Source organism: Mandrillus leucophaeus, unplaced genomic scaffold (assembly GCF_000951045.1).
Source record: "Mandrillus leucophaeus isolate KB7577 unplaced genomic scaffold, Mleu.le_1.0 Scaffold622, whole genome shotgun sequence".
Classification (NCBI taxonomy): Eukaryota; Metazoa; Chordata; class Mammalia; order Primates; family Cercopithecidae; genus Mandrillus; species Mandrillus leucophaeus.
This window is the reverse complement of record NW_012106720.1, coordinates 1155809-1168305: the sequence shown is the minus strand read 5'-3', so window position 1 is coordinate 1168305 and position 12497 is coordinate 1155809. Positions and strand designations below refer to the sequence as shown.

General features: G+C 47.9%; 1 protein-coding gene across 1 annotated transcript in view; it reads right to left on the bottom strand.

The window, feature by feature from the left end:
• The window catches only part of ST5 (suppression of tumorigenicity 5), a 117851-nt gene extending 106309 nt beyond the window's left edge, over positions 1 to 11542 (bottom strand). Inside the window, exon 1 of the mRNA XM_012000242.1 lies at positions 11032 to 11542. The gene's annotated coding sequence lies outside the window, so the exon portion shown is untranslated. The remainder of the gene's footprint in view (positions 1 to 11031) is intronic.
• Between the last annotated feature and the right edge of the window lie 955 nt (positions 11543 to 12497).

Below are 12497 nucleotides of genomic sequence, written 5' to 3'. Positions count from 1 at the left end.
TGCCAACTTTGTCTCAGATGTCCTAGCTATTTTCTTTTTCTTCTCACACTCATGTACCATCCTCCTTTTTCTCTTTTCCTTTTTTTTTTTTTTTTTTTTTTTTTTAAGAGACAGTGTCTTGCTATGTTGCTCAGGCTGGAGTGCAGTGTGTATTCACAGGTGTGATCATTGCACAGGACAGCCTCAAACTCATGGGCTCAAGCAGTCTACTGCCTCAGCTTCCTGAGCAGCTGGGACTACAGGAGCACAAACCCAGAGAATACTCCTTTATAGTTGCTGGGGTCATTCAAGTTCTTTAATTTCCTTTCCCTACTGGCATTCCTTTCTGCCAAGCGACAAAGTATATACACACAAGTCAGACCTTTTTGTCCTAAGGTCTTTGCAAATAAGTACAAAGTTCCATGTGTAGTGTCTACAGTCCTCAGTCTTCATCATTTTTTATTATTATTATTATTTTAGAGACAGGATCTTGCTCTGTCACCCAGGCTAGAGTGCAGTGGCACAATCATAGCTCACTATAACCTTGAACTCCAGGGCTCAAGCAATCCTCCCACCTCAGCCTCCCAAGTAGCTGGGACTACAGGCATGTGCCACCATGCTTGGCTAATTTCATTTATTTTGCAGAGATGGGGTCTCATTATGTTGCCCAGGCTGGTTTCAAACTCCTGGCCTCAAGCAATCCTCCTGCCCTGGCCTCCCAAAGTGTTAGGATTACAAGTGTGAGCTACTGTGTTCGGCCTTTACCATCTTTTAATTACTCTATCAGAACACATATTAGGTCACAAATTGCTAATAAACTAAATGGGAGGGAGATTCCAGCATAACTCTGCCAAGGAAACTTATCTCCACTAAGGAGTATGGGGCACTGTTTTGGGAGCTCTATGCACCACTGAGGCTGCGCTTCTCCTGGTTCTACAGGGAGCTACTGTCGAATCTCAGCCCCTGCCTGTGGGAGCCTGCAGAAGTAAAAAAGCTGAAGAACAGGATGTTTGACCATCATCTACAGAGTTTGGTCTTCTAAAGCAAAAATAACCTTACATTGTAAACAGCCTCACTCAAAGAGTAAATTTGTGAAGCCTCTACACTTAGGAACTCCCCATTCTGCCCTAGGCCTGTCTGGGCTCAGCAAGCCCATAAATTGGCACTGTTGATATGACCTTTCCAGGATGCATTTCAACAAGAGATAACAACAAAGCTCAGAGCTTTGGTAGCACTCAAAGAAGATTTGAGGGACTTAAAACACATTGCTAAATTTGGCAGCAAAAGTTCCTGTTCCCTGAAGTTGCAAAAGAAAATCTCTTTATAATTAGACTTGCAGATAAGGAGCTACTCATTCTCTTTAGAAACAGATTAGAACCTCCTCATCCCAATCCACCACTCCTCTGAAAGAGGAGTGAGACTGCTGGGGCAAGTCTCACCTGGGGCTGGGATCAGGCTATTTCTTGGGAAGATAAAGTACCAGGAACTTACCTTGATGCCAAAGGTATCAATGCCACAAATGCCCAGAGACATTCGCCACTCTTCACTATCTAGAGCCGTCTGTCTCCCTCACCCTCCCGTCAGCCTTCCCACTTCCCATCCTGCTCTTTGACACTGGGTCTGCCATGTCCCTATCCCTGTTGTTCATACAACACATATTACTCCTCAGAGAGGGCCCGCTCAGCCTAGAGGCTCTTTTGATTCGGCCAGATTCCTCCTCTGGTTTATAATTTCTTTACAAAAGCAAGGTACAGGAGCTCCGATCTATATGCTGATTGGGGGATGCTTACCACTGCTCTGCTGATACTGTCTGCCCAAGACACAGAGGAATGGGATATCGCCTCGCATTTCTCAGCAGAACAAACCCAACAGACAAGCCACAAAGAAAGAAACTCAGCTGCCTGGCGCAGTGACTCACACCTGTAATCCTAGCACTTTGGGAGGCCGAGGCAGATGGAATGCCTGAGCTCAGGAGTTCGAGACAAGCCTGAGCAACATGGTGAAACCCCATCTCTACTAAAATACAAAAAATTAGCCAGGCATGGCAGCATGCACCTGTAATCGTGGCTACTTGGGAGGCTGAAACCAGAGAATCACTTGAACCTGGGAGGTGGAGGTTGCAGTGAGCCGAGATCATGCCATTGCACTCTAGCCTGGGTGACAGGGCAAGACTTTGAAAAAAAAAAAAAGAGAAGAAAAAAAAGAAGAGAAAAGACAGACAGGCAGACTGCAACACTGCTGAGGCTGGGTGCAGCAGCTCATGCCTGTAATCCCAGCACTTTGGAAAGCCGAGGTAGGCAGATCACTTGAGCTCAGTTCGAGACCAGCCTGGGCAACATGAAGAAACCCCATCTCTCTGAAAAATAAAATTATACAAATCAGCCAGGTGTGGTACACACTTGTTACTTCAGAGGCTGAGGTAGGAGGATCGCCTGAGCCAGGGAGGCAGAAGTTGCAGTGAGCCAATATCACACCACTGCACTCTAGCCTGTGTGACAGAGTAAGACCCTCTCTCGGCGGGGGGCGGGGGCGCGGGCGCGGTGGCTCACACCTGTAATCCCAGCACTTTGGGAGGCCTACGCATGCGGATCATCTGAGGTCAGGAGTTCAAGACCAGCTTGCCTAACATGGCGAAACCCCATCTATGCTAAAAATACAAAAATTAGCCAGGTGTGATGGTACACACCTGTAGTCCCAGCTACTCGGAAGGCTGAGGCAGGAGAATCACTTGAAACCAGGAGGTGGAAATTGCAGTGAGCCGAGATCGTGCCACTGCATTCCAGCCTGGGCAACAGCGAGACTGTCTCAAGAAAAAAAAAAAAGGAATAAACACTACTTGGTTTACAAGAGAATAATAAACATAACAATAACTGCAAACATTTTATTCAGCAAGGAGGCAGGAAGCACTATTTTAGGCACTTTACATTTAGCACTTAGGTTTTGTTAAAACCGTATGAGATAATGCTACCACTGCCGCACTTTTACAGAAGAGGAACTGTGGCAGGGACAAGTAACTTGTCTAAAGTTACAGAGCTATCAGATGGCAGAGGTAGAATTTGAACCCAATCTGACCCCAGAGCCCAGGCTCTAAACATTACTTTCCTATTGGATGGCTCTTCCCCTAAGACACAGATTTGTCTCTGGGCATCAACTGGCTCACCCTAAACTCTAAAGGAGAGGGGATTGCTCAGAAAACACTGGCATTTTTCCCCACTGAGAAAAGGAAACAGTGATGGCAGTATTTATTCAAAGAGCTGGTCTAAGGCTACAGAGGAGAACAAATAAGTTCCCCAAATATCTGTTGACCAAAATTTTCCCAGAGCACCAAGAGAAACCTACCTTCTTACTTTCTAAAGGCTGAGGCCTCCTTGTACTGCTCTATGCATCTGAAAACAAGATTCCAGCCTCTGAGTGGTGAGAACCAAGTCAAAATGCTCCCTAGAATCTGGTTGATGGGGTTAAAGAAAAGTTACCCAAATATTTTTTAAGCACCAACTATATATGTTGGCCATTTGGGGAAATAAAAAGTACAAAATATTATACTTGATTTCATACAACTTCAAGGAATCTAGTTGAAAACACAAGATATACACATTTGAAAGTCAAGTCAGGGCCAGGCACGGTGGCTTACATCTGTACTCCCAGCATTTTAGGAAGCCAAGGCGGGCAGACCACTTGAGGTCAGGAGTTGGCCACTAGCCTGGCCAACATGGTGAAACCCCATCTCTACTAAAAATACAAAAATTAGCCGGGCGTGGTGGCATGTGCCTGTAGTCCCAGCTACTCAGGAGGCTGAGGCAGGAGAATTGCTTGAACCCGGGAGGCGGAGGCTGCAGTGAGCCAAGATCGTGCCACTGCACTCCAGCCTGGGCAACTGAGCAAGACTTTGTCTTAAAAAAAAAAAAAGTGTCAAGTCAGGATATCAATGAGAACACTGAATCCATGCCTTCTACTTTCTGGAAGAGGAGACTGAACCCTAGCGAAGTCAAGTTACTTCCCAAGATCGTCCCAGCAAGTTAGAGACAGAGCTGGAACCAAAATTCAGACCAGGTGACTCCCTGGCTGGGGCTTTCTACTGCTATACGTAGGCAAAGAAATTCACAGGAAGGATGGATTACTAACAATAGCAGCAGCTAACATTTACAGAGAGCATATCTGTGTCTAGCACTAAGTCGAGTGCCTTATGTAAATTAACTCATTGAAACCTTACAGTAACCCTTTGAGGTGGGTAATATTATCACTCCCAATTTACAAATGAAAACACTGAGGCTTACAGAGATGAACTCACCAGAAGTCCACAGATAGAGGAAAAAAACAGACTATGAACCCTCAGAGCTGGCTGCAAAGCCTATTCCATGCTCTAAGCTGCGTGTGGAAGAGTACAAGGGCCGTATTTGTGGAAGCAGGGGTAAGGAGGGCTGGAGCAGAGGCCAGGGTCTGGAGCACTGAGAGCAGCTTGTGAAGGGCCTCCAACGCCACAATGAGAAAGACCTTGGGCCCCACCTAGGCTGACCAGCAGGAAAGGGGCAGGCAAGAAGCAGTTCCGGATGGACTGGTCTCCCCTGCCTGTGAGGGGTGAGCATCCCACAGCAGGAGGAAAGAGCTGAACCTCTGAAGCTGGGTTGACAAAGACTACCTCAGACTCAGGATTTCTGGCTTCTCCAGTGTGAGCGGCTGCCGTGTCCTCAAAATATCATTGGCCCCTACTCCTTCCTCTTAAAGGACACTCTCAAGTACCTTCCTAACATGTAGGGCCAGGTCTGAAAGGGCAGTCCTCCTCGGCTGCTGGTGACTTTCCAAAGCAACTGTCTTTCTCTCCTTACCTTGCCCATGGCCCCCTGTGCCCTTTGTTTGATCCTTCTGCCTGATGCAGCAGCCGTAAGACATGGGGAGCTGTCTGTCAAGTGGCAGGAACTGAACACAAGCAGCTTTGTGCAGTGGGAAGGAAATCTTGTGTTATTAGGAAATCTCATATTATTACACACCCAGGACTGCACAGACACCAGACCACACTACCTGGGGTCTTGACAGAAAGATGAACCAGATCCAAAATAGCAGCTACTTCTTTTTTTTTTTTTTTTTTTTTTTTGAGACGAAGTCTTGCTCTGTCACCCAAGCTGGAGTGCAGTGGTGCGATCTCAGCTCACTCCAACCTCCGCCTCCCAGGTTCAAGCTGTTCTCCTACCTCAGCCTACTCAGTAGCTGGGATTACTGATACACACCAATACTTCTAGCTAATTTTTTGTATTTTCAGTAGAGACAGCTTTTTACCATATTGGCCAGGCTGGTCTCGAACACTGACCGCAAGTGATCCACCCACCCCGGCCTACCAAAGTGTCGGAATTACAGATGTCAGCCACTGTGCCCAACCAGCAGCTACGTCTAAAAGAAGAATCTGGTTTGTTCCCAGCATAGTAACATCAACCTGATTGAGAGACACCAGCCCACTCTCTTCAAAATGCTGCTCTAAGTTGATAATAATATACTGGAAAGCACTGAACATTTACTATGCACCAGGCACTGCCCTATTTACATGCATCATTTCATGTAATCCTTACCACAACTCTATCAAGTACTATTACATCCATTCTACAGATGCCTCAAAGAAGGCTGATGCACGCAGAGATTAAATAACCTACCCAAGGTCACACAGCAAGGTCAGGTTCTAAAGTTAGGCCTCTAAGACCCCTGAGCTATAGCTTTTAATCACTGCACTGCACTGCACTGCATGTCAGATACATTAAATGCAAATGATTCCATCAGAATTGCTCTAAGGCAGCACCATGCACTCACTCAGTACCTAAGAGTCACTGAGAGTTGAACAAACATACCACAGGCTAGTTCATTTGAAAACAATCTATAAAACTCAGTTGTCAGAACTCCATAAGGTAGCCTGTGTTCCAAGTCACAAGCACACCAAAAATCAGTTCCTCAAACAAAACTAGAGTTTTAAAAATAGCTGACTTGATCGTTTCTTTCCAACTTTCCCATTTCCCCTTTCCTATGACTCCCTCCCACATACCCTATCCTTTGACACTGTCAGAGAAGCTTCAACACAGGCCTAGAACCCTCACCCTCCTATTTCCAGTCCTTCAGTTGGCTCTCTTCCTTCATTCAAATAGTGCTTGAAATCAGTCTCTTGGATCCTGCTCCTTTTTCCCAGCCTAAGAGCATGAGATGGTCATTAACCCAACCATCAAAACTCAGAACTGCAGCAGGTCTGTGCTGCTTCTCTCTTAATCACACTGAGAGTTCGGGAGAGAGGGGAAGAAATAACTACAACACAACATCTATTATAATATGACATAGATAGGAGTAAGGTCCATACTTGATACTCCTGTGTTCCTTCCCAGATCTTGGCCCAGACACTCCGTATTCACTGACTAAATGGGTGAACAGACCAACACTGCATAGACGGGCGCCAGAGATGCCTCTGAGCCAAAAGCAAAACACAGAGGTGTTAACCCCAATGCCAGCCACCCCTACCCCCTCCAGTGCTTCTGAGGGCCTGCACAACACTGTACCCCTGAGTGCCCTGAGGGCAGTCTGGCCTTCTGCTAAATTGTGTAGGCCTCCGCGGTCAGCCCTTCGCTCGATCACCATCTGCTGCTCCTGAGAGCTGCCTCCGGCCAGGGCCCCTTGCCCAGCGCCTCACTCCTGCTTCCTTCCGGTAGCCTTCCTCCTGCCTCAGATCTTATCTCCTGTAATCCTCAGTCTATCTCATTTTTTCCCAGTTCCAAATAATCCTCCATCCACTATGTGATTTCCTACAGTCCATCTCCAGCTCACACACAACCCCTTTGGTGATGACAGGTCACACAGAGGAAGAGTCTGGAGCTCTGAGAAACTGTGGTGGTTTCGCGACAAGCCTGTAGGAATAGGTTCTGCTTTGGTTAAAAAGGCTTCATACGCTAACAGCAAATAATTCACTCTTTTATAAGGAGAGTGAAATGTAACATTCAGGCAGTTTTAGATGAGAAGAGTATACTGATAGTTTCAACAGCCTCCCCAACAACAGTATATTCATTACATCAGAGCCAAAAAAATAACAGAAGTGGTCTTTACAGAAATTCTTCAATAAGGTAGTCTAGACTCATTTAACACCCTCCTCTCCCTTCAGAAGACATACACACACACACACACACACACACACACACACACACACACAAGCTTTCTGGGGCCTATGGCTAGAAATAGAGACCTCAGGTCTTTTCTATCAGCACAATATTATGTGGCATGTTCCCCTAACACAGATGCACCCAGTAGTTCCCCCGACCCACCTACTGAGATAGACACACACAGCACCTCCCCTCCAGGATGAAACGAATGCCCAGCCTCCCCAGCCCCCGCCTGCCAGGAGAAGGCTCACACTAATGCAAGTTTTCCCACAGGCTTTAAAGACAAATCTCTGCAGACTACGCCAGATGGTCTTTTTTTTTTTTTTTTTTTTTTTTTTGTTTCATGCCCTCCTGGCCCCTTCTCCACTTTCCACGGTCCCTCCAACTCAAAGAACTCAATTATCTGCCTGCAGATTTTCCCTTCCCCTCCTCACAGCCTGCCCTAAACACACCCGCCTCCCAAGCCCAAGCAGAGGCACAGAAGGAAGGCCAAGCCAGAGCTTGGAAGGGCTGCTGCCAGGCCTCCCCCAGCCTCAACTATGTGTTCCCTGGGCTTGGCTGCCTCAGACCACTCTCTTAGGCCCAACAGTGGAAATGGGGACACTTCCAGGGCAATGATAGTTAACAGCTAAGAGGAGTGACAGGAAGGAAGACATATTCTTCAATCCTTTAGTCCCACTTGCCCCACAGGAAGGTGCTTCAGAAGGTCCAGGCCTCAGACCCTCCCATCTCCCTGAGGTGCTAGGTGGACCTCCTGTAAAGCAGTTCTTAGAATCAGATGCGGCGGGGAGTGGAGTACAGCCTCTCTTGGGTCTAGGCTACCAGTGGGGCCATGATACTTGGATTGCCCTCCTGAATCTGTACCCCCGCCCTTCATTCCAGGGAAAGAGGCTCAACCAGCAGAACCAAGGGTGCCCTTGGCCTGTTCTCCAGTGTATTTCAAAGTTTCATCTTCCCTGGGTGACTGATATCTAATTTTAGAGAGAGGAAGCCCAAGGGGAGAAGGTACAGGAAGGGGAGTAGAAGAAGGAGGAAAGAGGGAGTGAGAACAGGAATGTTACTTTTTAATCCTTAAGGAACATAGACAGATCCAATTTGTGACTCAGCTCGGGAAGCCGGACTGCTGGGAGTGGGGAACAGCTGCAGCCCCAATCTAAGCTGTGGGCAGCTTCTCCTTCGGGCCTTAGAGGCTGTTGTGACATGACTCACCTAGAAGGGGAGCTGCTTGCTTTGTTTCGTTTTTGTTGTTGTTTTTTTTTTTAATCTGCCTACTATGGGTCTGCTCAAGGGCTTCTTCCCAGACACCACTCCGGGACATGGCTAGCAGGTTTTCCCCACCTCACAGTAAAGCTGGGGCTGTGGGTGAGGCACTCTAGTATGCCATACGCCCTATCGACTCACTGAGGACAGACCTGGGACTCTCCTTGCCTGGAGTCTCCCTTCCCCTGCTCTTCCATTCCTTGGCACAGTCCCACGGCATATCAAGAATCTCTGCCCTTGGAATTCCCACTTCCTTGTTTCTTTTCTTTCCCCAAAAGCTGTAGCCTTACGAGTTCCTGAAAGACCTGCCCAGCTCCCAAGAAGTCTTTCAGAGCAATAACACTTTCTCCCAGTTAGAACCCTGCCTTCTAAACCCAGAATGGAGGAGAAAGACCTCTTTGCCCACTGCTGAGTCTCCCCAGCAGGACCCAGCTGTACGAGGGAAACAGGCCTGGCACTCATAGCCTCTCTTCCAGCTGCTAAAGTGTATGGTGCCACAAATACAGGCAGCTATGGGACACAGGAAAAGCGACGGGTCTTTTGGAATACCTCTCCTCTGTACTATATATAAACACATGAGTCAGGTGACCAAGGAAAGCTTCCTCTCTGCAGGATCGTCTATGAGGCTCCAGGTCTACGGTGAACGTCACTCTTATGAAATGACCCAACCCAAGGAAAGCAACATGTGTTTCCTTAAACATCCTGAAGAAGTCTTTTCAGATTTTTCTCATGTTTACTTATAAATGCAGAAAGGAAGACGGCACTTTATAAAACGAGAGAACCAGAACCGAGAGGCAAAGTGACTTTCCAGGGAGGGCTGGGTCATTCCTCAAGCTTCAATTCACAACATGTTACATTAGATAGGATGTGACTTGTTTCTAACTATTTTCACAGAAGTTATCCCACTGGCTCCTTCCAACAGTCCTGTGAAGTTGTTCTTATCATTACCTCCATCTCACAGGTAAGAATCTGAAGCTCCTATTAGTTAAGATACTTGCCCGTGGCCACCCTATGGGAACAGAATCTAGCCATCGACTCAAGTCTAGCAACCCAAATCCATTCATCTTTCTGCTATACCAAAAGAAAGAGCACCAACTCCTGAAACTGGGTCTCTGCTAGCCCTCTTCACACATGTGGGGATGGTAAAATTGAAGAGCTCCAACTACACACACAAGTAGAAAAGAAGGCTGAGGTTCTGGATTTACACTGCCAACTGAAGGGCCCACTGGCTCAGTATTATGCCACATCCCTCCAGCAAAATGTAGGTTTCAACTAAGCAGAGGATCCCTGGAGTGTAGCAAAAGGAGGAATAACTTCAGAAGTGGCCCATCTGAGGTCCAGGGCCACGGAGTTCACCCTTGTGGACCCTCAGGCCACAACCATGATGCATACGTGTACACATTTAGGGAGCCAGAACTGGGGACATGGCCAGTGCTTGCATTGGCAAGCTGACCCGAAGTTAATCAGAATGCCCCCTCATTGTTTGCCAGAATACAAAAGACATTCTGTTCAGAAAGTTCAAGAAGAAAAACCGAAGAGCCAGGACAGCAGCTGTTCCCTCATCCCACAGAGAAACCAAAGGCATTTGCAAAGTTCCCTGAGGCCAAGAAGTGAATTTAAGACATAACATGGCTCAAGTGGAAGCACATTCCCTGATGGGTCTCCCTTGCAGGGAGTGTTTGCTGCATTCATCCTCCTAACAATATTACTGACAACTCCACTACCCTACCACCTAGGAAACTGCCTTTCTGGGAAGGTCTCCTTTCCTAGGCCACACTGAGCTCACCACGTACCACTCCTCCAGGTCAGAATAAGTTTTACCAAAACTTCGGACAATCAGTGTAGGAGTGCACAGCGTGGACACTGCGTGCCCTGAGATTTGGTCAAAATGTAACCAAAGGAATCCACCCGGCACAACTACAGTGCCTCATGTCCCCCAGCTCTTAGCAGCTGCCGCTGAGAGCTCACTCTGGGACATCTGTATGAGAAACCTGTTTGCAGGCCCCCCAACCCCAAGCCAACCCCCTCCCCCACCTCCTAGGAAAGTCTGTGGTCGACCTTTTAATGTGGGAGGACAGCTTGATTCTTACCAAGCTGCCTGGAAGAGAGTGTGCAAAACCCCAGCTCAGGCATCCCTCTGTCCTAATAAATGCTCTAGAGGAACTTGGAACTCACCACAGGCTCCTCGCTGAGCTTAATTAGCTTTTTTTTTTTTTTTTTTTTTTCCATTACAGGTCAGACATAGCAGCACCAAGAGACAAAACAGACAGTGTTCACTAGGACGAACAAGTGGCTCAAAAGGCACTGGAGTTTCCCTGTAAGAACTACAAACACCACGGGAGTGATGTTAACTCAGTTTCTTCCATATAAAAGATGCTTCCTGTAAAAATATCCTGTCCCTTTGTGCTAAATAAAAGTAAAATGATGCTTTTTAGAGTGAAGTCTAAACACCTCAGATTCAGCAAGAGTGAGATCAGCTAGATTTGCAAAGTCAAGAAAATTGGCTGTTTCCCTCCTCCTTAAGCTAATAGAATCCAACTGTTGGAGCATGACATCATTCCTGAGCCCCAAACCCCGAGCAGGGACTACAGACACTCGCTTGCCTCCCAGAAAACAGCCGGAGAGAAGGGCCAGGAAAGAAGGCCAAACGATCCCAGCCCGGAGCTGCCCTTACCTGAAAGTCTCGCTGCTTTCCTGCCCACTCCATTCTCACACCACAGCCGGCTAGGGAGCCCACGGCCCCCAAATCCACTGGCTTAAGCTCCGATACCTGCTGCGAGCTTCCCACAGCTCCTTCCTCTGACCTTTCGCGGCGCTCCTCGCAGCCAAGTGAGCACAGCACTGCTAGCCGGCCAGGCCAGTTGTCATGGAGACCCTGTCCTCGCTAGGCGGGTGCGCGCACAGCAGCGCGCTCTTGGCCTAGCGCGTGCACAAGGGCGCTCTCTTTTTCTTTCTTTCTCACTCTCTCACTCTCTCTCACTCTCTCTCTCTCTCTCTCTCTCTCTCTCTCTCTCTCTCTCTCTCAGTTCTGGGAGGCTTCCATGAAACAGCACTGTCTTTTGATCAGCTCGGTTTTTGCACGCATTCCACTCCTCCTACCTCCCTTCCAGTCCAACAGAGGCTCTGAACTGCTCCTGGGAACTTGCTTGAACAGCTCAGAGGGGAGAAGGGAGAAGACAGTGAGTGGACTTGTTTTCTTCCCCTCCAGTGTCTCATTTTTTATAACTTGGAAGAATCCCTGCCGGGGGGGAGGGAGCTAGCTGAAACGCTCGGAGGGGAAGCCAGCCCTTCCTCTGGGTCCTGGAGCTCGGGTAGGAGGGACCCTGATGTGCTGCCTTGACTTGTTTGTGCACTTGGGATTTTTCCGGGCACAACTGGGGCGGAAATGCACTCATATCCCAGGAGCTCGCCTGGACTGGCCTCTCTGCTTACCTTGCTGCCTGTCCAGGTTGTGGCGATGGCTTTAACCAGTGCAGGGACTCATGGTACTAGTGGTGGCGCCTAAGCAGTCTCTCATCTTCCTGAAATGGAGAGCAAAGACACTCGGTCAGGACCAGAAAGAATCCTGGGCAAGTCGAGAGTCACAACCCAGATGACAAACCTGATACAAATACAGTCTTGTCTCTCTGCCCTGCTCAGGGTCTGCAGCTAAGGCACAGGCTTCATGGGAGCTGCTGTCACAGTCAGCAATAATAATGCTCCTGTCAGAAAATAAGCACAGTCCCTGGGACATGGCAGACCCCCTAAGTTTAGTCCCATCCCTATCCCCATCCTGTCCCTTCCTCTCCCCCCTCCCCAGCATACATTTCTGCTTTGTAACATTCTTTTTACATGTATCATTTTGTTTGATCCTCATAACCTTTTGAAATACACTGCACAGATATTTTTATGACCATTTTTTCAAGTTTATTTATTATCTTTTTAAATTTCTTTTAGAGACAGGATCTTGCTCCGTTGCCCAAGCTGGAGTGCAGTGGTGCAATCATAGCTCACTACATCATCAAACTCCTCGGCTCATGTGACCCTCCTGCCTCAGCCTCTGAAGTAGCTGGGACTACAGGCATGCACCACCATGCCTGGCTACTTTTTTAATTTTTATTTTTATAGAGACAGGGTCTCACTATGTTGCCCAGGCTGGTT